At 33.5% G+C, this 27,820-nt stretch overlaps 1 protein-coding gene across 15 annotated transcripts in view; it reads right to left on the bottom strand.

Moving 5' to 3' along the window:
• Nucleotides 1-27,820, bottom strand: part of Rcd2 (Reduction in Cnn dots 2) — a 205,692-nt gene that overhangs the window by 75,821 nt on the left and 102,051 nt on the right. Inside the window, exon 4 of one of the 15 annotated variants that reach the window (XR_011396834.1) lies at nucleotides 10,764-10,897. The exons of the other annotated variants lie outside the window; for them this stretch is intronic. The gene's annotated coding sequence lies outside the window, so the exon portion shown is untranslated. Of the gene's footprint in view, nucleotides 1-10,763; nucleotides 10,898-27,820 lie in introns of those variants that run through there. 15 annotated transcript variants of the gene reach the window in all.

Here is a 27,820-nt window from a genome sequence, read left to right on the forward strand (position 1 = left end):
ATTTTGAGGGATCTGTAAGTGAAAAGAGATATTTATTATAACATTCCTTCCTTATTAACATCAGATTTCTGTGAAATCCCCTGGTAACTACACCAAAAGTAATGAAGTTTACTGTTATGCGAAAACTTTCGAAGTATATGTTGCTTTCCATTTCAGTTTAGTTGCCACGTGGCGCTGTAAAAAATATAATAACAACAACAACAAGTGCAAAAACACCACACGCGTGGACACACTCAACTAAGTCAACTTCAACCCAAGCAGGTTGCGGTCTCAGCCAACGAAGCTGAAACTTTGCAGCCAACTAACTCAACAAAATGGTATTAAGCGAAAACTGAAAATTAAAGAAAATAAAATGAGAAACACAGCAGCCACCTGCTTGATTTTTTGCACTTATATAACAAATAAGCTGCCACCCAAAACATCTGCAAATATGTACTTTAACCCACAAAGCAGCGAGATGACGCCGTAAAGCAGCAACCAACCGAGAATGTGCCAGACAGCAGGACGAAAAATATTAATGAAAAAGAAAGCCAACCGCCAAACGTCATAACCATTTTTTGGCTGTTTATTATGACATTTCCGGTTTATAACTTTGCATTTTCGCAAAAACAAAAATAAAATTTTTGATTTAAATAAGTAAGGCAGCGCTATGTTCGGGTGTAACCGAACATTTTATACTCTTGCAGCCAAAGCCAGGGAAATGCCATCAAAACTTTATATAAAAAAAATGCAAACACTTTTCAATGAGGTATATGGGGGCTAAGGGAAATAGTGACCCGATTCAACATATTTTTGACATACAGACATACTATTATCAGAAAAGGATTCTCTAATTTCAATTACATATCTCACACATGGTGCGATGTTTTCGAGAAAAAGTCAGCCATAGGCTATGGAGTCCACATTTCCGGTATCTGGGTGCTTTAATAGTTACGGTCCATTTTCACAATTTTAAGACTTGATATAAGCCTATTTCTATCTCGATTAGTTTTAGTTGATACAATCAACCGTCAGGTGAACAAAACTATTATACTCTGTAGCAACATGTTGCAATTGTATATATAAGAAGAAAAAAAATTAAATGAAAAATGGTAATAAAAAATTCGGAATAAGTAAAAAATCATAAGTTGGGTAAACGTGTTTTCGGCAGGCAGTATTGTAAATATATGTATGTATATATTAGGGTAAGCCAAAAGCTAAGGCAAGATTTGAGCTTAATTTTAAAAGGTGTCGGTGGTCAAGGTCTTCAATATAAATAACATGTTAAAAAATCTTTTTTTATTAAAAATATCATAATTTTCGAACTGTTTTTTTAAGTTTTACAACGTGGAATCTTGTAGAGCTCAGAATTTCCTAGAATTTCTAACACGTCATAAATCCGTTTAAGATGAAAATTTGAATATCGCGGTTTCTTCTTATTTTTTTCAATTCCATATCATACCTTTCGAACTGTTTATGGTGAAATTTTTTGTATCATTGAATTTTGTAGAGTATAAAGCTTTCTAAAAAATCTAGCTCAATGGAGTTTTTTTTTAATTCAATATCATAATATTTTTTTCTTGCTGGGCTATTGTTTTCTCTGTATTTAGCTTAATTTTAACAAGATAAATTTGATATGCTAGTTTTTGGCTCACCCTATTGTTAGTATACAGTTATAGAGTTGGCAGTTTGACAGCCTTGCGGTGGGTGTTTGCTTACAAAATGACCACAAAAATCATAAATTAATTTTTACATTTCGTTTTTCACGTAGTCAACGAAGCACAGCACGGCACAGCATAGCAAGGCATAGCAGAGCACAGGATAACGGCTGGCGCGTCAGTTTATTTATAAGGCAATGGCTATGTGTGTGTTTGTGTGCATTTTATTACAAGTGGATGCATATACATTTGTTTTTGTATTGCACATTTGGTACTTTGTGTTGTTGTGGTGTGTGCTGCGTGGTGACAGCTGTGGCAAATGTAAAATGGAAATCGTCAACATCAGTCACGTGGCATTAAAAAGGACATCTCTCATGTGCGGCAGGCATAAATTTCGCTCTGTTGCTGTGTATTTTATTATTTCTGCGCTTTAATAAAGTTTTTTCTTTTTTTTTTAAATTCTGTTTTTTTTTTTAAGTGTACGGGTATGCATGGAAAAATTGATATTTTCCGGTTTATTTCCAGCGGAAAAATGATAAATGCGTTTCATTGCTCCATGCGCAGCGAAAACTTATAAATGTGTAATAACGCGTACATATGTATGTATTAGTGTGTCATACAATGAAAAGCCACAATTTGCCAAGAATGTGAAGAATTTAAATCAAAAATTTACTTCTTTTTTTCCTTATAAATTGAGTTATAAATGTGTCAGCGTGCGCTTGCATAGTATATGGGCGATGACCTTTCTTTATGACCTGTCCAAATTGACATTCAATTGAAAAGTTTGACAGTGCAATATTGATGATGCAAGCAAAGGGATGGTGATTTCTCAAGTAGAAAGTGGAGCCAGTAAGTTCGATAAAGGCCTGAGGTGAAGTGTTTAACTCGACGGAATTACCAAACGCGGTGGTTGTGTAGAGTTATTTTAACTCTGTCGCTTCTCGCTATCCCGAGGCGAGAATATGATGATATGAGAAAATTAAAAGGTTTGAAAGATATTAATAACGAGCTGCGTTTACGGCGTGCAGCAAGTCAACACTTTTTGCGAAGCTTAGTAGAGACTTGATACGTAATTCTGATACTTCATCCAGTCCCTTGTTGCAAGTGCTGTTGGTAAATCGCGGCCCTTAAAATCTGATAAGTCAAAACGGACATATTGCAAAGCCTTCAAAAATATAAAAAAAACTTTTGCATATAAAAAATCATATATTTATTTGGGTTAACACTTTTCGTGTTATCTTCAATAATATTAGTTTAGATTTTGGGTATTACATCGGAAGCAATTTAGCTTTGACTTTTTGAACACTATGGTGTACCAAAATTATAACGTATCAGTTGCGGTTAGAATAATGCTTAAGTGTTGACTTTTAGGAAAGTTAATGAAAAATTAATTTTCTCATAATTCCACCATAATGTGTGTATATTTTGTATATTAACATTCTTAGGTCCATACATACATATTGTAACAGAACCCATTCCGCACACACACACTTCAAATTAATAATCAAAGCCAAACGCTAACTTAACCACCACAACTACAAGTTCTTGTGACCTCACTCGGACCTGGAGCAGCTTTGCGAATTTAATTGAATGAATTTATCTACAAATAATTCGTGTAATCGCGTATTTGTCTCAACGCTCTTTTGGAGCACTTGTGAGTTATTGAGTGATTTATGGCATAACGCGCATTGAATTACCGAATTATTGTCAAAACATTATGTGTCTTTGTGTGTATGTATGTATGTACGCAAGCGACGGGAGTTTGTCACTCGATGACTTTGGGGTGATAGAGCGTATTTCCTTTTCACAGCGCAGCCGACGCTGACTTATTTATTGAGGCATTTAATTAATTGCAAATATAAATTACCGAATAATTAAACCGAAGATAAGACAAACAACCAAGAGGGCAGCGAGGTTGTGCGGTAAATTTGATTTATTTGCATGCTGAATTAAGTGGAATTTGTTCCTGAAGTTAGAAGAAGTGAAGATTTTTGAAAATCGGCGGCTTTAAAATTTTCTAAAAATATTAATATTAACATTCAAAAAAATATAAACATTAAAATTTTATAAAAAATATATTTATTAAAAAATATGTAAAAATTAAGTTAATAAAAGAAATTAGGAGTTAAAAAAAATTTTAAACAAAATAATTTTAAAAATGAAATATAAGTAATAAAATCTTATAGAAAAATTATAAATCGTGTGGAAAATATAGAAATTGGATTTTATCAAAAATGTAAATATTAAAATTTTAGAAAATTAATATAATGTTTCAAGTTTTATTAAAAAATATAAATAATAAAATTGTTAAAAATTATTTAAATTAAAATTTTGTAAAAAAATACGTATTAAAATTTTATAAAAAAAGTATAAGTCTTCAAACCTTATAGAAAAATATATATGCAAGTATGATGCGTGTACAACATACAAAAATTTTTTTTTTAAATTTTTTTTTAATTAAAAATATATATATTAACATATTATAACAAAAATATAAATATTCAAATTTTAAAGAAAAATACACATTTTACATAAAATGTTAACTTAAGAATTTCATAAAAAAAATGAAATTATAAAAACTTATAAAAATATATATTTATAAACATTTTATTAAAGGAAATATAAATATTGGAATTTTATAGAAAAATATTAATTTTATCAAAACTATAAATATTAAAATTTTACTAAAAATAAATAGTAAGAAAATAAATATTCAAATTTTGTAAAAAAATTAATTTAAAAAGCTTTATAAAAAAATATATATATAAAAAAAAACTATATAAAATTAAAATTTAAAAAAATGCATGTATACACAGAAAAAATTTAAGGATGAAATATTGAGAAAATATAAATAAGCGAATTAAAGTTTTGTAGGAAAATATACTATACATATTACAAAAAATACAAATATTCTAAAAATATTATAAATGTTTCAATTTTGTAATAAAAATATACATATTAAAACTTAAATTTGCAAATTTTTTTCTTCTAATTTTTTATTGTTTTTTTTTGTGTTTAAAAAAAATGTTAATATTGCAATAATACAAAACAAAAAATAAATATTATATTGTTAAAAAAATAAATAATATTAATGTTTTAAAACGAAATATTTTTCAAATTCCTCTGAAAATATATTAAATTCTACATGCAAATAACTTACACACACACATAAGCATGGGCTAGCATATTTCATTTCAATTAGCCAACTTTGTAATTGACCAAATCCAGCTACCGCTAGCCATAAACGCGTCACGCAATACAAACAACATTAACCGTTAGCCACCATTGAGTCAGGAAGTCATAAATTTTCTTTAACTCACACGCATAGTCTGGCAACTATGCGCGCACACTGTAGCCGCTATGTGGTGGTTGTGGCGAGTTTCGCATTATTTTTTGTATTGTTTTTGGTTTTTGCAAACAGTAGACGCCTACATTAACATAAAGTGGTTCAACAGTTGAATGACTGATACGCTTGCATGTGTGTGTTCATGTGTTTGTGTGTGTTCATGTGTGTATTGTGCGCAAACGCCTAAAGCTATAAACTTAAATGCCATTAGATGTCCAACGGCACTGGTTGTAAACTGGTGCAGGTAATAACAACAGCAGCAACAACAACAACCGCAAGAAAAGACCGAGAGCAATAAAGCATAACACACAGGTGCCAATTTTACCACCTCTCTACCTGGCGGGCTGTCCACACACACATATATATATAAATATGTACATAAGTGAATGTATGTGTGTATATGTATGTATATATTGGCTTGTAATCGCATTTGCTCTATTCAAAGATTTGTGGCAGCTGATTTGATTGCAATGAAATGGTTGACATGCCGGCTGGTAGCCGCAATCGGTTAGGTTATAATGAATGCCTGGTGGGCAGTCAGGCATACATATTTTGCAATTAAATCGATTGCGTGGTGTGCGATTGGTCTGCGTGTTTTTGTTACCTTTTGAGTTCGCGTTTGTCGCCTGTAGCGAAAAGTGTCACCTGCATGCTGCTGTTTGTTCGTCGGGTAACGGTAGGCGCTTTTAAGCTGTCTGTCGCTGGTTAGACAAAATTGAATATAGCAGCATTGCGGCGAACGCTGTGTGGGTAATTATTTCCAGTGGGCTTGCGGTCTACAGAATTTTGGGCAACGCTTTCAAATTTTTGTTTAAAAATTATTTCAAATATTTTTTTGCAAATTCACTATTTTATAGGTTCACTGGACACTCGATAGAAACATTTGCTCTGATTTTTTTTAAACTATACAAGTTTAGCTTAATTTTAGAGCTTTTCAAAGACTAGATATATATAAGGAGTTGTGTCAATAAATTGACGGAAAAATATTAGAAATGCGAAAATACTTTCGAGCTCAATTTGTAGCTAAGCTAATCTTAATTGTTAGCGTTTTTAAAAATAGAAATAACAATAAAGCTCTAATTCTAACGAAACTTATTCCAGAAAGTGCTTTCCCAAGCTTTTGCTCCGATCGATGCATCATTTTGGACTTAATGACAAAGAACATATAATGTTATTTAGTCTTAAGTAATAAATCGAATTATTTTCAGAAAATAGTTGGTTCTCGCAATATAAGGTTTACAGAAATTAAAGTATAGAAGCAGTATTGTAGTATTTTTCGAGAGACTTAGCTCTCAGCGCTTAATTAAGCTACTATTTCCATAAGCTAAATAAGTGCTCAATGCTTGAAGATGCACCTTTAAGCGCTTTAGTATTCAGCGCTTAATTCAGCAGTCATCACCTTAAGCTGAATAGTTGCTGAATGCTAATGTAAAAAATGCTATAATACTGATCTTCAATCCAACCTTATAGTTGACAACATATTGCTTAGCAGAGCTTTTCAGAGCTTTCAATATTATATTTTATATGAAAGCTGTTATTAGAAAAAAGAATATTTTAAATTATGTCATAAAAATATATTGATAAAAGTTCTGAAGCTTTTATGTACCGATTTTGTTATACAATAGTTAACTTAGCTGTTTTTTCTGACATATTTTAATTTTTAAACAAAACAAATTTTACCAAAACTTTGGGAGCTTTGAAGCTTTTATTTAGCTCTAATTTTATTTTTGACAACCGTGCTCAAACGTTTACAAAAATTTTTTATTGAAAAGTAATATTATTACATATACTAATAAGTTTTAAACTGTTAAATATTTTGCAATCGTTTTGAAAGTCTCTTAAAAGCTCATTAAACCACTCATAGCTTTCAATTCGTTAGCTCTTCAATAAAAGCAAATTCCTTGTAAGTGTCGTTTTAAGGGGCTTTAAACTGCGTACTTTAAAATTGCGCTCTTTGTGTGGCGTCAGCTCGTAAGCCGCTTTCATTTTAATGCATTTGTGCACGTCTAGCGCCATCTGTCGTCGCTGCCATTAAAACCCATATTCGCGTAATTCAACTGAGCTTTTTTTTTTCTTTACGACCAATAAAGCAACATTTACATTCACATTTCCATTTCCTTATGCTCCTTTGGCACCCCGAAGCCATTTTGGACGTTGATGTGACATGTTACTATGCCATCAGTGCAGTTTTATGAGTCAGCAGGGGTGAGCGAAAAACGGGAAACGTTTTAATACAATAAGAGTGCATTGTTGCTTTAGAAAGTTATGATATCGAAGAGGCGGTTCTGATGTTGTTTTGCTGATGTGTCTGTATTGTGGGGTTTGACGCCTTTTGACGCCAATATCTTACGAAAAAAGTGATTGAGCCCTAAAGAACACACAGTGGAAAACTGAGCTCTAGCCGTTGGGCATGCTCCAGGTGGAGCTAAGCTGGTGATATCTTTTAGTGTGGGTAGAACATATGCTCGCCTAGACCACCAGTAGCGTTTGAGCCACTTAGATAACGCGCTTCAGTGTCGCCTTGTGTCCAGTAGTTAGTAGCTGCGGCAAATATTTGCGTGTAAATGTAATTGACATGTTTTTAATTATTTAATTAGTCGTGCTGTTAGCATCATTTTATATGTATTGACATTTACATGCATTTATTAATTTTCACGCAGAAATGGCCACGCACATTTTTACGTCGTTATTTGTGGTCTATTGCCACAATGTATGCATGTGTATGCCGCGACCGTAATCATATCGCACAAGCAATGCAAAAAAAAAAAAAAAATTTGGCACATATACACATACAATTTTGATTATTTTCAATTTAATCTTGCAGTTTTATTTATTTTCTATTTTTTCGACTTATTTTCCTCAACAAACATTCACTTTAGTTTTGGTTATCGGCTTTTTAACCCAACTTCGCCGCCCACACGCAGCCACGTGCAACTGTGTGTGTGCTGATTATTTGCGATTTAAATTTTAATTTATGCAATTCATTTATTTATTGTATTATTACGGTTTCGTTTTGTTTTTCTGCTCGCCGCCGCAGGTACGGTATACGTATTGTTGTTGTTTTTGACGTTATTGTTTTGTCTGCCGCTGCTTTTTTTGTGAGCGTTACTATGCCGGCTGTCACCACACAACGGTTTGTTGTCGCTTTGAATTTAAATTAAATTTTTTTCCCAAAAATTATATGCCCACATGGATTTATTTTAGTAATTTTTTTCATTAATTGTGTTGTATTTGCTTCAGCGTTACGGTATTTAATCGTAAGCCGCTACAGCCGCAGGTTTCGATTTAAATTTGGTAAGGCACGCGACCGCAAAGCTTGAAACGTTTAGTTCTATAAAAGTGTGCATAAATTCATGAGCGTGCGCGGGTAAATATAATACCGAGTTTGCGGACGGGACTTCGGTATTAATATTTTGGAAAGTTTTTTATAATTCAAATATATGTTTTGTCCACCATCTTATTCAATTTTGTTTTTAAATCTGATTTTGCGGTATCAATTTCGTGGGCTATTCCGATAATTACGGGATTTTAATTTCTTGTATTGAGCTTGTTTACAGAACTTTAGTTTACAATTTTGAAAAAATCCCGAATTTTGCAGAATTGCACAATATTATTTTAAACAACACCGCCTACAGTATGCTGCGCATTTGCATTAAACACATTTGAATTTTCGAATGCAATCCCGAAAATTTCGGGATTTTTATTTTTTGTATTAATATTGCTAACAGAACTTTTGACAACAATTTTGAGTGAGTCCCGAAAATTTCGGGATTACCAAATATTTTTTACAATAATCTCGTCTACAAAATTTTGCACATTTGCTACGAACATATACGAATTGAATACGAAAACGTGCAAACTGTATTAAAACGAGTGTATATTTAGAAATTACCGTTAAACTGCTGCTGCCGCTATGAATTTGGGAAAATCGCTGGTGCGAAGCTTACGATAATTTGCAGTTTGGCTGTGCGAAACCAACAAAAAAGTTTTACAGTTTCGTTCGTAATAATATTGAGTTTTTAAAACTCTTGCATATGTATGTATACATGCACATTTGCAATTTTTTTCGTTTATGTGTGTGTTTTATACTCAGTATATTACATAAATGTCTGTATGTATATGTAAATGCGGTCTAAATCCATTTTCATGGATTGCGATAAAAGTGTTTGTGCGATAATTTGCGGTTTGGTAGCATATCAATTGGTGATTGGTATTTGAAGCGCATAGTGGTAGTATTTTTTATATTTAAACGACTTCATAGTAATTATGCGGTGGCCTAACAATTAGGTTTACAATGTAGATATTTGTATATATTGTATGTATTTTAATATTTAAAAATTTTCACGAGAACATGACAATAATACGTTTAAACAAATTTGGCTTTGGTTTTGTTTTAATAATTTAAATAACAATGTTTCATAGAGTGGCTTAAAATCACCTTAAAAGTATCATTAGAGTTGCGATTGTCACAAAGCCTGCATTTATTGAGTAGTGAAAAGCTAAAGTAGCTGGCATAAATAAAATAGTTTGGTACGAGTACATACTCTTGACTATGTATTTCTAATATTTCAGCGAAAAATTTGGCTAAGTAGAGTTGGGAGTTCAGTACGAGTTCACACAGGGCAACTTTTGTCGTGACGGCCATGTTTATTTACGGATTTGTGTCAAATTACTATGTCAGTGTGTACAGTAGGGTTCTTACAGTCGTTTGATATTTCCTGATCCGAGCACGCTCTGATTTCAGTAAAGTTAAAAATTATCTTTCCACTTTTATCAGTTCACTTTGAGGCACAATGTGAAGGCACTTAAATGCAGTAATTTATAGATGGCATACCAAATAGATTTGTCTACAAAATTTTTTTAAACACAATATTTTACTATACATTTCTTATATTCTCGTATATCTATATATTAAATGTATGTATGTAAGGTAATTGTGTCACTCTAGGCTTTTAAGTGCATTCCTTATTAGCAACCAAGCGCAATTGTGGCACATCTTTCTTTTTAGCAATGTGATGATAAAATATTTGTATGCAACATTTAGTTTGAAATATCACAGTTAAGTGGCACAAAGCGAATAGTAGGTGAGAGGCAATGTGAAATATATACACATATGTATATAAAGGGTGTTATTTTAGACATTTGGATTTCAAGAAAAAATAAAACGCATATAACTAAATGTTATAGTCAAGAATTTAGCTTTTTTTTATATAGAGAAGGCTTTGCCAAAAATGATTTTGGGCAAGTGACCGCCACGGCTAACTCGTATAAATTTCTGCTCAGAGGCCCAATTTTCGACTAATTTGCAGCAGTTGGTGCCGTATGTTAGTAATAACGCGTCAAATTTTCTCACCCAAGGCGTCAATTGTCTCTGACCTATTTGACTAGACAAGCTACTTCACCTAGCCTCACAAAAAAGAGTTTAGCGTTGTTAAAATGCACGGTTTTGGCGGGCATGCCACAGGCCCACTACGCGAAATAAGGCACTCACCAAAAATTTCCTTGAATAAATTGATTATATTGTTGGCTGTATGGCATATAGCGCCGTCCTGTTTTCACCAAAGGTTGTCCACATCAACATCCTCCAATTCAAGTACGAAACAGTCATTAATAATGGCTCTATAGCGTTCCTCATTGAGTGTAAAAGTGAGCTTCATCGCTGAACAAAATGTTTTTGTGAAAATCGGGATCGGTGGACATCTCATTTATGTCTTAACCTGCTCTGAAACTCCAAATGTAGGAGAATAATTTTAGGGGTTCTCAAACTAACTCAAAACCTTCGTAAATGAAAAAGTGCTCTCTATCCATTACTATTTTTACCAAAGAAGGTGGGAAAAATCCATTAGCAATACAATTAGACTCAAATGTTAAGTTTTCAAAACTAGTCACGAAAACTAATAAGCATGCCACAAAACTGAAAGAAAAATAATATGAGGTAGAATCACAAATCAAGATCGCACACATACATACACACATAGAAATTTGCAATATTTAGCAGTTAATTGGCAAACGTGCAACAAAACGCAAAAATCTTAGCTAAATATATTGCATATATAACTTGCAACAAAAATTCGCAGCAACACACTTTTATTTCTGCATATCTTTTTTGCATTCTTCACACGACTGAAAGAGAACGTGGCCAGAATAACCACATTTTAAGCCGCACACACACAATATTGTGCGTGCAACAAAGTAACAAAAACAACCTAACCAAATGGCAGAAACAACAACTGTCGCAGAGAAAAGCAGCTAAAATGGCAAAACGCTTGCGAAACCGAGTTTGGGATTAGAAAATTTTGCATTTCGCATTTCGCTGCTTGCAACGCATGTGCCACGCCGTCGTATAGACCTACACGCCACATGCATTATGGCAGTTGTAGAGTGACATGCTGATTTAAACGTGGCGTTGCCAACTAATTGCAAACCATAAATTTACGCACAAATCACGTTGCATGCAACAAATGTAAATGTGTGTGTGTGTGCGCACGCTTGAGAGCAGTATGACTGTGGTATGCCGACAACAATAAAGGTTAAAACAAACAGCAAACAAGCATGCAAATTACATATGCCATGACAGTTGGAAACTAATGTTGCAACATGAGTATGGGTAGCAGCAGTGACAGCAATGCAGATACGGATAAAGCGTGTAACAACCATAACAGCACTGGCTGGCAACAACGTTGCAGTGGCAGCAAAAGGCTCAAATTTTGAAATGCTATTAAGAGGTAGCAACAGCGTTGGCAATGACAGTGCGTGCAGCAAGCTGTGCGAATAGGTTTACATACATATTATGTAAACATACAATGTATGTCTGTATGTGCGTGTTGCATGTGGCCGCAACTCAATTTCATTGCTCGTGCTTACTTTGGGGCGAAATTAATTTATATTTTCACTGCTACTGCAGCCGCTACTGCTGCTGATGCAGTGCGGTGAGCAAATATTTTTGCATTTGTTGTTGCCAAAATCACGTTTGTTATTGTTGCAAACTGCTTTGGCTGTCACTGAAGTGCGTTTAACCGCTATTTGTGTAGTTTGAAACCGTGTTGCAAGTTTGCATCTACTTGCAACATGCAACAAAACTAGTTATTTTTTAGTTTTGTTGCTAACGTTTGCAACTAAATAAACATATAAAAGTAAGCATTTGCAAACTTGCAACATTGTTGTTTGCCACGTAAAGAGTTGTAAAACGTGCCGCAGTGACACAAACAAGATATGGTGGCGACTGCTTTTAGTGCCATTTACCAAATTATTGAAAACAGTAGTTGTTTTGCTTGCTTCATCCAATGCACTTTTTTGTGTTGAAAGTTAAAAGTTGGTGGCAAGCAATATTTATAAGTCCGCAACTTAGTGCACTATTTTAAATTTACGAGTATGTAAAGCCACTTATTTGTTGTTCTTGTTTTGTTTGCAACCCACTCATACATTGCTGCCACATATCGCTTAAAAAGGATGCGTTGCACGTTTTGGCTATTTCAAACGCAGTTGTGGTGATTTGTGTAGCAGCTGTTGCCTTTTGCTGTTAGTTCTTGTTGTTGGTGTTTTAGTGGGTATTTACAAAGTTGTTTCCACATGCATAGCAGCAACATATTGCTTACTAGTCTTACAGCAAAAACTGTTTTCTTTCTGTTTTTCGCTCGACTTGCAGCAATTGTAGTTGGTTTTGTTGTTGTTTTTAGTTTTGTACTTGCACCTGTGCCGCACCCATGGCGCACATCGCATAACACACATTCGTAACAAAAGCAGTAACACGCCATGCAACATTAACTAACTCTTTTGCCAGCATCTGTTGTATACCTCACCGTGGCATGCCACATGCTGCGTCATCTCGTATGTAGGCAGTGTGTATGCACATTGCAAATCACGAACAGCGCTGTCATTGCTGGCGCGCTTTCCCACTATTACCAGTCTACTGGTCTACGCTGTTGTTGCTGTTGTGGTAATTGCCGCGTCCACTTGCTACGGCATTGTTGCATGTCGTTATTATCTATTAAATGCGCACATAAAAATCACTCAACTCAACGGGCCTCAGTTATTCGTGCAACACGGTAGCACAGCTGCCATGATCCCATGTGGCATGCAACAACTATTAGTTTGCCACAAATTGCAAGCGAGCAAACCGACCAGTTACCAGTAGTATTGAGTAGTAAAATCGTTGCAAGTGCATCCGTTGCGCATACAACTATTTTGTTTGCAGTCGCATAGGCGCGTTGCATGCATGTGTTGCCACATTATAAACTACATATGCATGTGCGTGTGTGTTGCCCCTTGAGTGACAACCGGAAAACATCAGCCATCAGCTATGCAACAACGATTAGCATGTTAATTTGTTGTTGCTTCTGTTTGGCCTGCCACTGGATAATTGCGTTGTCATTTTGACAGTACATAGTTGCAACAGCAGCAATAACAACGGAAACCCCCAATAATTATGTACTACAATTACTTGGTGGCAACATGCTTCATCACAAATTATGTTGCCATTCAAATATTAAAAGCCGCACAGGACCACCAGCAGCACCAACGGAAGTAGCATATTGCCGGTGGCACATGTAAGTGGCTTGTAGCAAATAGCAAAACAATAGTTGCGTGTATGTATTGTGGCAAGTGACGGCTAGCCAAATGGGCGCTGTAGCACAACACTTGTCATACTGACTGGCGCCACAGTTGTTAATACAATAACAAAGCATGTTGCACGTACTGCACAAGTGCCATATTAGCGTCAACGCTGTTATGAGTGTTAAGTTTAATTGAATGTGCAGTTAAATATGTTTTAAATAAGCGGTGATTTTGAAAAAATTGCTACTTGCAACATGTTGCATGCCACATTTTTATTTTGTTCTTGATTTGTTAAAAGCAGCGTACATGTTGTTCTTTAGCCATTTGCTGCAACTATCTATCTATGTACCCATGTGGCATGTCACCAATTATGTGCAATTGTATACATATGTTTACAACTTGAAACTTGCTGCTAATTAATGCCTCACAGCACCGTTGCTGTGTTGAAATTTTTATGTACTTATTAACAATTGTTGCATGCATTTGTTGCCGCGGCTGTACTGCTATGCTTATGGCAGCTAAACCACTTGCGCGTTTAAATACGTGCTAGTCACGTGCTACTGCATGCAAATCTAAAAAGAAAATTTTGAAATAATTATAAAATTAATTATAGTGGTCCCTTAGTGGTCACATTTTTTTTTCCAAAATTATTTTATTTTAGAAATTTTTTTAAACCATATATATTCTATTTTTTACATTGTTTATGGGTTCAAAACCTTAGGCCACCTCTAATAAGCTCTAATACCGTTATATAACTTTTTTTCTTGTACCCTAGTACTAGCAGGTTTCTAACCCGAAATCAAGATAAGCCAGCTGCCGTCAAAAATTACGCGCACGCTAAAATGCATGCAGTCAAATTTACGTGCCTAAAGAATGTGCAAAGTTGCAGCTAAGTGTGCTTATTAAGCGGCGTCTGCAATTATTCATAAATTACAGGCAGCATGCAAAGCTACACGATGGCAATTGCAACAAAAGCAGTAGTAGTGAAAATCGGAGCAAGTATAGAAGCACATACACATGTATACATATATTCCCGTGCCACATGTTGCAACTATGTACGTACATACGTAGGTGTAGCAAAGCAGATGTTGCAAATTGTTTATGGCAAACGCGTGTTGACGCGGTTAATGAGCTGAATAGCTTTCGTTTTTGTTGTTATTGCTTGGCCGCCAGATTACCATTAATGCTGTTGTTGCCACACAGTTGCAAGCAATTGCGATTTTCGTTTGGCTTCGTGGGCTTACAGTACTTGCAACCTAATTTCGGTTTTGGTGGTATAAAATGCGCTTGTGTGTTGCATTAAAGTGGCATGTGGCACAGTTCGTGCCACGTACGCTTGTGAGTGGATTTAAGCATTACATTAATACCTATGCTGTAGAAATTCAATAGCAGTTGCTTAAGCAAATGGAAGCTAATTAAATCGTATTATACTAAGGAAGCTATAAATGTGTAGATTCATGCCACAACTTTACAACTATAACTCTTGTAAAAGTTGTAATAAAACATAAGCCTTCAAGAGAGAATCTACTTAACCCTAAAATACACGACTTTAACACGCTAAATTAACTATGACCAAATAAATATATATCATATATATATGTGTATATAAATATTGTAAATATGTACGTGGAACACAAACACGCTCACTCTGATAAGCTGCCGATAAACTTTTCGCCAAATTAACACAAAATATCAACACCATCCAATTTATATCGCTTAAACTTTTACCAACGTTATTTATTGGTTTCACCTGTTACATACGCTAACCTGCGCACACAGCTACACACATTTACATATATGTGTATATGGCGTAGCTTTTTACTGGACCACCTTTGCTATTTTTATTAATTCGATCAGCCTCAAATTTTGGTTTGCATAAACCAAACTAATCGGTGAAATTCAATAACTTTTACCGAAACTTTCGCTCACATATAAATATATATATATATATACTTCTATATACATATATAGATAAAGATATTTAATATTTGGCATACATATATATATGTATACCATAATAAAGAGTGGATTTTAGACATGTTGTTTTCAAGAAAACATAAAACGCTGAAAATTAAATATTATGACCAAGTATTTAGCTTTTTTATAAAGGAAAGGGTTTGCCATTATGTTTAAAAAATTATTTCGGACAAATTTTCGGCTCGCGTATCGAGAATAACTTTATATTTCATTGGCTGTATGGCATATAGCGCCATACTCTTGCTACCAAAAGTCGTATAAATCAACTTCCTCCATTTCAGTTACGAAAAAGTAATTAATCGTGGCTCTTTAGCGCTCCTCATTGACTGTAACAATATGGCGGACATCATTTTTGAAGAAATAAGGATCACTGATTACTTCTGCCAATAGAGCACACCAAACAATTACTTTTTGAGGTTGCAACGGCGCCACAACAATGGTTTGTGGATTATCATCTTACCAATCATTTCAATTAAAAGTGAGCTTCATGCCTGAACAATATTTTCTTGTGAAAATCGGTATCGGTGTTCGTCTCGTTTTGCGCCCATTCACCGAATGTAGTTCCGGAATACATCTATTCATTATGATATGACATACTGCCAAAAAGATCAACTCCGGTTAAAGTTTTGCCTCACTGAAAACCGCAGGTCTAAAAGAACAATCTTTATATAACTATATGTTTGTATTTTCAATCTCATCTATTTGCTATATACCATATACATAGAGTGCGCTATCTTTTAGATTGTTACATCAACAGTGAATAACTTTGGCATTTACAAGTATAAGGCATATCGTTATATATCGTTGCTATACAAGCAGAACTATCGGATTAAGGTGCTAATATGAAAAACTTTTTCATTTAATAAGATATTTTCACCAAAGTTGGACTGGGGTTTTTACCTGTGTCAATGGTAAGCTCCACAGAAATTCTTCAGATCGAGTCACTATAACATATAGCTGCCATACAAACTGACCGATCAAAATCAAGTTGTTGTAAGAAATCTTTTGTATTTGGTGTTATGGCTTCTGTTGCAACCTAAGTTAACTATTTTTCTTGTTGCTAATAGTTTGAATGGTTTTTTTCAGCAAAAAGCCTCCTTTTTTTGGCAACCCGCTTTGCTTTCAAAAATAAAATTTTGACCAGCTCTTCGATCATTATCTGTATTCATCAATAATAAAAATAATTATTGTTTTGATTTTTGGATTTGACATAATTTAAAGCATAGAAATCTTCGTCACCGCCAGACAACTTTTTTCGGATATCGTCCTACAGATCGTTTACGAGATCGAGGAAATCAAAAATTTCCAATCGTTAAAATAAATATATTATATAATAAATTTTTTATTTATTTATTAAATAAAATGCCTTTTCGAAAATAAGCACGAAAGACGCATTTTTTCTCTCTTGCAAAATGAACTTTTATTTATAAGAGTGAGTATTAAAAGTATGTTTGTACATGTACACGCACATTATACACTTCAGAATCAATAATTATTATAATCAAACGTTCACACACATATCAGCAGCAGTCTCCATCATTATTGTCATACACATAATCGATATGAGTACACTTCAACTGCACTGCAGCAACTTCAAAACAGCAAAGAGTATTCAATGTAATTGAAAATGGAAGTAAAGACACGCTTCGTCCTACAATTGAAAGAATAACTGACAAGCCAAACGAGTAGGCAGAACTTGTCAATGCTGTTATTGTTGTTGTTTTTGCATAAGCATCACTTTCCTACGTAATCTTGCGCAAATAAAACAAAAACTACAGCCTACTGCTAAACACACCATTGCCTTTTGCGCACAGTGTTGACAGTGTTGACATTGTTGCCTTTTTAATTTTTGTTTTTGTTGTTTGGTCATGCTTGCTGAGGCGCTGCTTTACATACATACACACATAATGGCTGCGCTTCCATGCACGCAACTGCCTCCTTTATGCTTTGCTATGCTGCGCTGTGCTCTGCGTCTATCGATGAGCCGTAAATTGATCTCATTAGTGGCGTACGTAAGAAAATGTGTACAACTTGCTGCCGTCGCTTGGCCCTTGCAACAGATGTGGCAATTATGCGTGCGCATTGCAAATATGTGCTAAAGCTGCTGTTTGTATTGCGTGCCACACATGCCTCAAGTGCGCTTCACTCGACTATTTGCTACACGTTTTTTCTTTTTTGCCTTTTTAGTAATATTTGTTGGCTGACATTTCAAGGAAAATTGTACAAAGTAAATGCATTAGGCTGTTGCACTGGGTCTCTGTGTCAGTAGTGAAATGCGTGGAATTTGTGATTGCTTCGGAATGAGTGCAAGTGCAGTGGCAAGTTAGTGGCTGCAGCGAAAACGAGAGTATGTAACTAAAGTGGCTACTTGCTGTTGAATAATGGAGCGAAAGTGAGTCAAGCAAGAAAAGCACTTAGAGTTGGTGCCAGGTCGGTAGCATGATATATATTAAAAAAGTCATCAAAAGGTTATCAATTAAATTTGAAACAAGGAGCGAAGTTATAATACCCTTCACAGGTGAATTTCCTATTTTAAATATTTATTATGAATAATTGAAAAGCACATTTAATAACGCCGAAAATTCGATCGATATTTCTCGCTACAAATGTCAGAAGATATTGAATATCAAAGCATTTCCTTTTTGTCTTTATCTTTGTTGTGATAAATTAAGTATGAATTGTTCCAATCAGATATTGGTAATCTAAATTTTAATCTGAATGCTGAGAATAGTTGGTGTTCAGTGTTTAAGCAAGATAACTCCGCTTTTACTGGATTCTTTTACCCTTTTTTTGGTTAAAAAGATATTGAAAATATTTTGTAAATTTTATGGCCCTAATATTTCTATGATATTTCAAAGATATTTTGACTGCGCCAAACCTGTTAAAAATTCAAAAGACATTTTTTTTCACCCAAATACTCGATCGATTTTCGTATGATTAGATTTTGTCTTCCACTCTTGACTCGGTTGTACAAACTGCTAAAGTTGATAAGTATAATTTAGAATTCCAGAAACACGTTGAATTTTTTGAGATTTTCGATATTTTTCTCCGTAAAAATCCATAATTTTGGCACCATAGACAAATTAAGGTCTTACAGATCAGCGCTTTTGTATTGGTCTAGTGTAGGGTCTAGTTAGAGTCATATTGACAAATCTTTCTAGTCGATATTTTGTTTTTATAGAAAAAGTACATCAGAATTTTTGACTTGAGCTCAAAACTAAAACCTGCGAGCGCTTTTTTCTTTCTCACTTTCTCTCTCTCTCTAATTGTATAACTCTTATTTCAATTTGTGGTATGTTAATCTCGGAAAGCTTCGATTTGGGTTAATATTAAACCAAGCAAATCAAATGAATCTCTTTAAAAATACATTATCTTCAGTAATTGAATTCAATTAGTATTCATTTCACAACGCAACCTAATTAACTTTCAATTTCGTTAAATTATCAGAGCGGACATGGATGGAATATTGATTATTGAAAGCAATAAAAAATAAATTGAGGAAAAGCAACTCAACGACGACAACAACTTGACGACAGAAAAATGATGCAACAACAAAAAATACTAAAAAAGTAAAAAAGCAATAACAACAGCAACAACCAAAATAAGAAAATAGTACATGAAAAAAGAACAACAACGAAAATATAACAGCAAATTCAGAAAAGCAACAAAATAATAGCGAAAACAAAGAAACAAAAACAAACATAAATACCATATTCAACATAAAACCAAGCTCTGACTGAACACACAGCCAATACAAAACAAACAACATTGCTTATCCATACACATATATGCGCATTCAAATGTTCAGCCCAGTTCACAAGATTTTAGGGTAATTGTGGTGACATTTAAATTTTATAGCCTCAATATGTGAATGAACGCGCATATCTGATTCGATTTGTATTTCATTTTATGTGTTTCGGCGGCGGCTTCGTCGATTTAGTAAACCGAACAGCACGTGACTGGATAATTCAAAACGAGATGGGAGTGGGTGAGTTGATATGTGTATGATGTTTACTTTTCTTATGTACCCAGTAGGAAATTGTGTAGCGAGGGAGGAAAATAGTCAAGCATTATTTAAAAAAGATTGAAAAAAATTAAAGCGAATTGTTAAAGAAATTTTGTGGTAGAAAAAATAAATAAACTCATTCATTTTAGAATTTCGGACAAAAAGTTTTTTTTATGATCTAACATTTTAATTTATTATTTTATTAAAACAAAATTTTATTTTTTTCTAAAAAATGAGATTTTAGAATTATGGATAGAAAAAATTTTTTTAAACGATCTTTTGTATTTTTTTTTGTATATAAAAAAAGAAGTATTTAAAATTTTAAGTTATAATATATTTGTGTTGCTTTTTCACACATTTGCTCAATTTACGTTTTTTTAATTTTGATTTGAAAGTTAAAAAATACATTAATTCAAATTTATTAAAAATTTATTTATGTTTTTTTAATTTTTATGTTTGTTAATTGTATTGTTTTTTCACATAATTTCTTTTTTTAATGTTTCTAGTTGACTCTACTAAATATTTTCAGTTTTTCTATATATTTTTTGTTAGATTTTATTTTTACTATATTTCTTCTATACAAGTGACTTATTTCCTACAGGCCGCTCATCTTCCGGAATTCCTCTTCACATGCTGCCCATACATTTACTCCAATGCAAGTGTTTCAATTATGCAATAACAATAAAATCTATTAAAAGTAGCTATTGAAATTTGATGACGCGAAAAACTGAAGTCGAAAGTTGGTTTGAAAACGTAAGGAAAAGGGAGGGTGTTGCAACATCTTGGTAAATCTACCATGCTACGAACTCAATGAGTTCAAATGGCTTGGAAATTTTAAATGCCTAGACATTGAGTTCATATGTCGTTAGTCGTTTATAGTTTATATTATGATGATGTTTATATATATAAAAAGTTATTACATTTTTAATTAAAGCATATGTTTTACATGCCATTTATATCGAACACTTTTAACCAAACACTTTTCAAAATTAAGCTAAAAATCTTGCCTTGAGGACTATTTTTTTTTCTCTGTACATAGACCTATTTTAAACCTTAAAGTCGATAGATTATTTAGTTTTTGGCTCACCCTAAAGTAAATATACGTTTTTGTAGTTGTCGCTATTAAATTTATACTTATTGTTGCTGCCACATAATTGTTGCATTGACGTACAGAAACAGTTGGTTTGACGCACGCAATGCACTCGTCTTTCCACTAAAATTTATAGTCAATAGAAATGACGGACAATTGATTTCTTTTATGAAATGGAAATGCAAATGTACTCATAAATGGTTGGAGGCATAACAGACAGGCAACGAAAGTATTTTTATGTAAATATATGCTATGCTGTGAGTAAAAAGTGTTTTAGTTAGATTTCTGGTATTATTTCGTCTTCAGATACATTTACAACGCTTTTCTGAATAGTTAAGTGAATAAAATAATAAATTATTCAATGTAAATCTGGCGATCTCAGGTGATATGGTGTATATTTTTTTAAGAACATTAGGTCAATATATACTCACTTACATATACTACGTATGGTATATAAAAAAGAATAAAATCAGCACGCGCGTCAAGGTTAATTGTCAAAAAAAAACTCGACCCTGAAGCAATAAAAATATTCTAAAAATGTTTCGCTGTACATAAGTTATTACGGAATTCCGACAAATTTGTTTACAACTTATAAAAAATAAATAAAATGTTGTAAGTAAAAGTGAGATCAAAGAATCGCACGCCTTGAGTTTAGAAACACCTCAATGATAATGTGATTAATTTGTGTGTGAGATCAGCGCGTGATGTGAGGTTGCTACTTTACATTTACTTGCAAGTAGTTAACAGGGCGATGAATTTAACATACAAAAGTCACCAAAAACATATGCTTTTTATAATAATGTATTGTAATTGTAATTAACATGCCAGAGCAAGAGGTGTTCACAAATTATATGTGCTATAGAAAGAATGAGCGGCTACAAGCAGCTAACATGCGAAGCGATTGTAAAGTAGGCATATTGCGTTAAGAAATTTCTATGTATACGATACAATATTTCTTTAGCACAAAAAAAAAAAAAAAGATTGAAATTAAGTCATGTAAATAAATTATGACTATGTATACAGAAGCCTGATTGATGTATGTATACAGTCTGTTTTAATGTTCGTTGACAGCCAAAAAAATACGAACACTTTCATTTTCGATAAGAAAGAACCAAAGAGGAAACCTAAAGCTATTCTTGTCAGATTGGCGATGATTTTTGGTTTTGAAACTGTAATGGACCCGAATTTTTGTGCCCCCAAGAAGTGTTTGCTTGGTATTATTGTCACGTCCTTACCAGGACTAGATTTCGATCGGTCTGTTTGTATGGCTATTTGCTATAATGATCCAATCCCAACAATTTCTTTGAGGATTACACCATTCGCTTAGGCAATAACGCATGCCGAATTTCGTGACGATATCTCGTCAAATGAAAAAGCTTTACATACAAGCACTTTATTCCGATCGATTAGTTTGTCTGGTAGCTACAAGTGGTGTATATGCTACAGAGAAAGAGGTTGGTATAATTTATTTCCTCTCCGACTTTGGTCAAATTTAGCATTTCAGTTTCGTGCGGCGAAGTTTGTAAGTGATTTATGATATTATAGAATCAAAAGTGTTCTTTTTTTTGTTGGCGATATGGTAGTAGGTAGTTACTTCAGCTTATGGTAAGTACTGTCTTGTAGTTTTTATGCTTATTTTTACGCTAATTTATGGTTGAAGCTTATCCGTGATGCGTTCAACTGTCTTTGAATCAACAAACGATTTGATAAATTGACAGTAAGTATCCTCAGATATTCGCCCACCACTGTCTATCTAAAATACATTCAGTTATAGCTATTTTTTATTCAAATTGCTGCACGTCAAATACAAACATAAGTATATTCATTTGTAAGAGTACACAGCTAAAGCTTTCGAAGACGCAATATAAATTCAACATGCAACAAAGTAATTACATCTATGAAATCATTAAAAAACACAGACACACATACCTATATACAAGGTTAGAAAATAGCGTAAGCGTATGCAGAGCTCGGTGACACATTCCCATTTCTTGTACATCATTTGGAATGATCGTTTGTTGTCATTTGGTGACAATAAGTGAGCGTTGCTATTTCGGGCGTGTCAATCCATCGACAACGACAATTGCCGGCAATCAGTCAAAAATTGATTGCTTGTGGGTGTCAGACTCTTGTAGATGATCAAAGTAAGTATCAGATATACAAATGTGGATTGGCGTGTATAATCTTATATTATACATATGTAGAGGTGTATGTAAGTACGCGTACAAGTAAAGCAATAAACATAATGACCTAGTGCCAAATATAGCTTAGTGTGTCAGTCAATTTGTAACCGGATATTAGTACATACAACACACAGGAGAGTAAAGTCCCAAACTTTTAACAAAAACTTAATTTCATTACGACACGTTTAGGTTTCGATTATGTTTACGATATTCATTAAAAAAAATAAAACTAATCCCATATGTGTTCGTTTTGTTGCTGTAACTAAGTGATTGCGGCTACATTTACGAAGTTTGATCCTTACTTTCGTCATTTCGTATGTTTGTGTGTATTTCTCAGTATAATCTGGGGAGAAAGGTCTTTGGGAGATGGCTACAGTTATAGTTTTAGTAATCATAAAACCAATGTAGAAAATAAAGGCAGAGCGAAAGAGAAAAAAAATGAGGTACGTATGAAAAAGATTATTAGTGCGAGAGACAGGTAGGTGTTGGCTGATGATTATCGAGTTACCTTGAATTTTGATAAGTATTGAAAGATCCAATTTGGTAGACTGAAATTGTACTATATAACTGTTTTACAAATATTCTGACCTTCCTCTCACGATCGTTTAGTATTTTTAGAAAAGGTAGGTTAATACTAAATTAATGCAACGATTGGTCATTAAATAATTTTAAGTGTGAGGAAACGACCGATAATATGAAAATCACTTTTTATAGCCCTCTGCTCTATGTTATTTCTCATATTAGTTTTTTCTTCTTTTTTGCATATTTTTATGCTATAAAGATCCATCTGCCTAAACTATTACTACATATTATATAATAGAATTATCGTCTTGTTTGTGTTCACATTTGCTTTGTGTGTAGTTTGGTTAATTAATTCAACACATCAATCAGTTAATGTTGCACATTCTAATGACATTAAAATCGCATACAACCATAACCATTCAAGTCAATTTCAAATGGCATTTATAAAATAATTACAAAGAGACCGACTGACAGTTGGCTGTACGGACTGGATAGCTGGTGGCACTGTGTTCGAATGAAATGAAATTGACAGCTGCTGTTGCTACCAACGAGCAAGAAATTGACGTGGCATAGGCCGATAGAAGCTATTTCAAATACATATACAAACACATATCTATATATTGTACATACATACATACATACATACATGTGTATATATGTAAATACATAAACATTAATAAATACCAGAGCACATTAAAATGTTTTATGCATGTGTGAGTGATTGTGATCTAAAGGCACAGCGTTGCAGCTCGCATGCCACCAGCTAACGTAATGATTGACGGTCTTTTCTACAAGTACTAAGCGGCTGGGACTTTTATAGCAAGCAAAGCGCTATAATAAATCAAATCAAGCATTGAAATAAGAAGCAATGCTATTAATGTTGTACAGCGATTGATTAACACGCCTGTGGAATGTGTTTTGGTAGCAAGTATTATTCGATGACGGTTCGGAGATAGCGTTGATGTGATTTAATGAGTGCCAGGACACACATTTGTTGAAATGCTTGACTGTATGTTGTTATTGATACTATTTTTTGTTCTTAAAGAAAAATGTAGCAAAATTGACAAGCTGCAAAATACTTGCACAAAATATAACCGCAAAATTATGAAATTTATTTTGAACAATTTTCTATAATTTATATATAATTTTTTAATCTATAATTCTGACTGAAATAGTGCTGTTTGGACAAATCGAACCCAGAAGCTACTCTCCTCGAAATATAAATAATTTCAGTGCTTTTTGTTAGATGTGTTGGCTCTAGAATTATATTCTTGCATTTTTCCACAAATTTTGAATTTTCGTAATCTGAAGTTATAACTTTTTCCCATCTTTCAAGTAATTTGTGGATACCATCTCAAAAGAATTAGTAGTTAGTAGTTTTTGAACGGTCTTGCAACATGAAGCCGAGCCTCGTCTAGTTGCAATTTCAGGGCTTTACTCCCGGTAATTTATGAAAGTCATGCAGCCTTGAACCAACCCTAAAGTAGAAACGATTTCCTGAAAGAAAAATATGTTATTGAAAAAAAGAGAAAAGACAATCGATCCCTACAAGTAATTTGAAAGCTTTTTTTTGAGAGTGAAGTTGGGTTTTTGGGACAGCGAGTAAATTATCATGCATGGGAGAATTCTGAGCAATTTTCAGAGTGAAGTCTATGGCTTTGTGGGACAATAAGTTAATAATCATGTATAGGAGAGTTCTAAGCGATTTGCATAACTGTGAATGAGAGTATTTTGTGAATAAGAAATCGGATTTTTCAGTTAATTTTTATACTTTTCGATATAATGCAGATATTATGTTAGATCAGAAGTGAGAATGAGAAAAACCAATATTGTCAAAATCTGATTAGAAGAGGTCTGCTCTGTATATAATATGATTTTAACAGTGCTCATAGTCCAAGTTCAGTATATAAACATCATTTAAGACTTTTCAAAGGACGATCGTGAATCGGTTACCGCTGCTTGTGTTCGTTGAGCTAAATGTTGCTGCTAATAAATTAGCTAGGACAGTACAATTAGAAAATTCGGCGTTTTTGAGGCTATGCTGAAAAGCATGATGCAAAACTGGATCGACTAGATCATGGATCCAAAATTTTACTTAAACTTGAATTTTCATAAAGTTTGCGAATTTATACAAGATATTGTTCAGTTAATAATGTATTTAATTTGATGGTAGCTCTGTGACTCTTATGAAACACGCGTTATACATATATGCAATAAGAAAACGAGCAAATTATTTTTAAATTAATTTTGTTTTCATTTCCGACCGGCACATATTCATATTGCAAGCTCAATTAATACCCATATACATTTTTATATGTATATATATTAATATAACATTGTATAAAATCCATTTTGAGACTTTTGCACTCGTCAAACTACGCTTTAAAATAAAATAATCCATTGCAGCTGACAAAAAGTCATTCACCGCATTCATCACTCAGCGAAGTAATTTAAATTTATTGAATTGCATTTAATTGCAATTTCACTTTTATGCAGCCGATCGACACGCGTACGAGTATTTGCTTTTTTTTGCGAATTTTATCAGTTTCATGCACATCCAACCAATAGAAAGTGTATTTCTACTCGACGGCGCAGAATATTGCCCATAATGACATTGAAATGCTTGATAACGATCGGCTGGTTGTAACATTGTTGTGTTGCATTGATACAATTGATTGCACTTTCAAATAATGTAAGGGAGTGCTGAATGGAAAAATTTAATACGAATAATATTTACACATATATACAACCATATATGGAATATATATTATATAAAAAAACTGAATTACATGAGCGAAAGTGATGTCATTAATTGCAGATTTGGTTGTAAGTGATGATTTGTATTGACTTATGGCGCATTTATTGAGATGGTATTAATTAAGCGAGATTTTAACGAGACTTGCATATTTAATATATTTTGTTAATGCATTTTACATATAGAAGCGGTGCTGCTATTAGAAATAACACTAGCTGTTACTAAAGAAAAGACGACCAAATAGCAGTGAGTGTGGCAACCAATCGACAGGCCTTGAGTCTTATAATCAAATACATATTTTTAATTGGATATCGGTAGGTGTGGTAAAACCTCTATTATATATTTGTTTTTGCCTGCATATGTATATTTTTGACATTAAAAAACTTCAAAATTTCTAGGAAGCGGTTAAACAAAGTAAATATAACAACAATGAGTTAGACTTTACTCTAAGCCAGTCGCATCAACATTTTAAGGGGTTTTAATAACTCTCCGGAAAATAATTTGATTTATAATACAACAATTTTTTTTTTTAGATAAATTGTTCAAATTTTCAAGAAAGAGTCTTATATCTTATTTGTATCCATTTTCTGGCGCCTGATAGCTACATACATGGAAGAAGGACTGCAATTGGCTGTAACTTTTAAGGCAAACGCAAACAAATTTATATTTATTTAGTAACTTTTAGGCTGGGAAAGCAAAATTAAGAGTATCGTTTCGTCATATGGCATTTGCTTTCTGTATAAAATTGCCTTATAACAGCGCTTCGAAGTTCGCAAGCCACTTTAAAGAGCTCTTAATAGTGAAAATGACATGAGAACTGATTTTTGAACATACATACCATAGTAACATTCTTGGAAAAAATTTGTCTTATTTGTTTTTAATGCTTTTACGAAAAACACAATTTTATTGTAAAACTTTTATTTTTTTTTTAAATATATTTTTTTTAATATATTATATAAATTTAAAGGTGTATAAAATTGTATAAGTTTTTTAATTATTTTATTTAATTAAGTTTAAAAATTCACATTGAAAAAAAATAATCCATCCATCTTCAGAAAATCAGCAATATTTTTCTTCAAAGCTCTATTTTCAATATACCTTCGAGCTATTTGCTTGACTGTAACGTAAATGCATTTAAAGTTTACTAAAAGCAATTAGTTGCTAGAATTCTTACAAAGTCTACAGTAAAAATACAATAACAAAAATGTTTTGAAACGCCTCAAGTACAAGCGTACAAGTTCTGTTGCTCAAAGCAAAGCGTAAAATTGAAAAGCTGCAAAAGAAAACTGAAAACAACAAGCCATGTTAAATGGTAAACAACTCAAAAGTCCATTTGAGCATAGCGAAAAATGTTTGTAAATTAATTTTAATTGATTATTTGTACGCAAAAATGATGAAAGCAGCGCCGCCGCCAAAGCAAACACTACACCTCTACTCACATACGCACACACACACACCTGAATGGCAGCAAGCGCGCATGTAGCTCACCAGCAGCAGTGGGAGTATGTTGTGGCTATGCCAAGCAAACGGCCAGCTGTCATTATCCACTAATGGCTATAATGGCAATATGCTGAAAAATTTAGCTGACCATATGCTACGCCAAAAACAACAACAAAAGCAATATGCAGCTAAACTTCAGCGGAGCCGCATGTGCAGTCGAGTTTCTGGCGGCGTAAACTAAGTTTAGTGAGGCGCATGCACAATTAGCGCCGCCTCCAACTGTGACCCCACGACCGCCCCTTTGCTTGACG

This window comes from Bactrocera oleae, chromosome 6 (genome assembly GCF_042242935.1).
Source record: "Bactrocera oleae isolate idBacOlea1 chromosome 6, idBacOlea1, whole genome shotgun sequence".
NCBI lineage: Eukaryota > Metazoa > Arthropoda > Insecta > Diptera > Tephritidae > Bactrocera > Bactrocera oleae.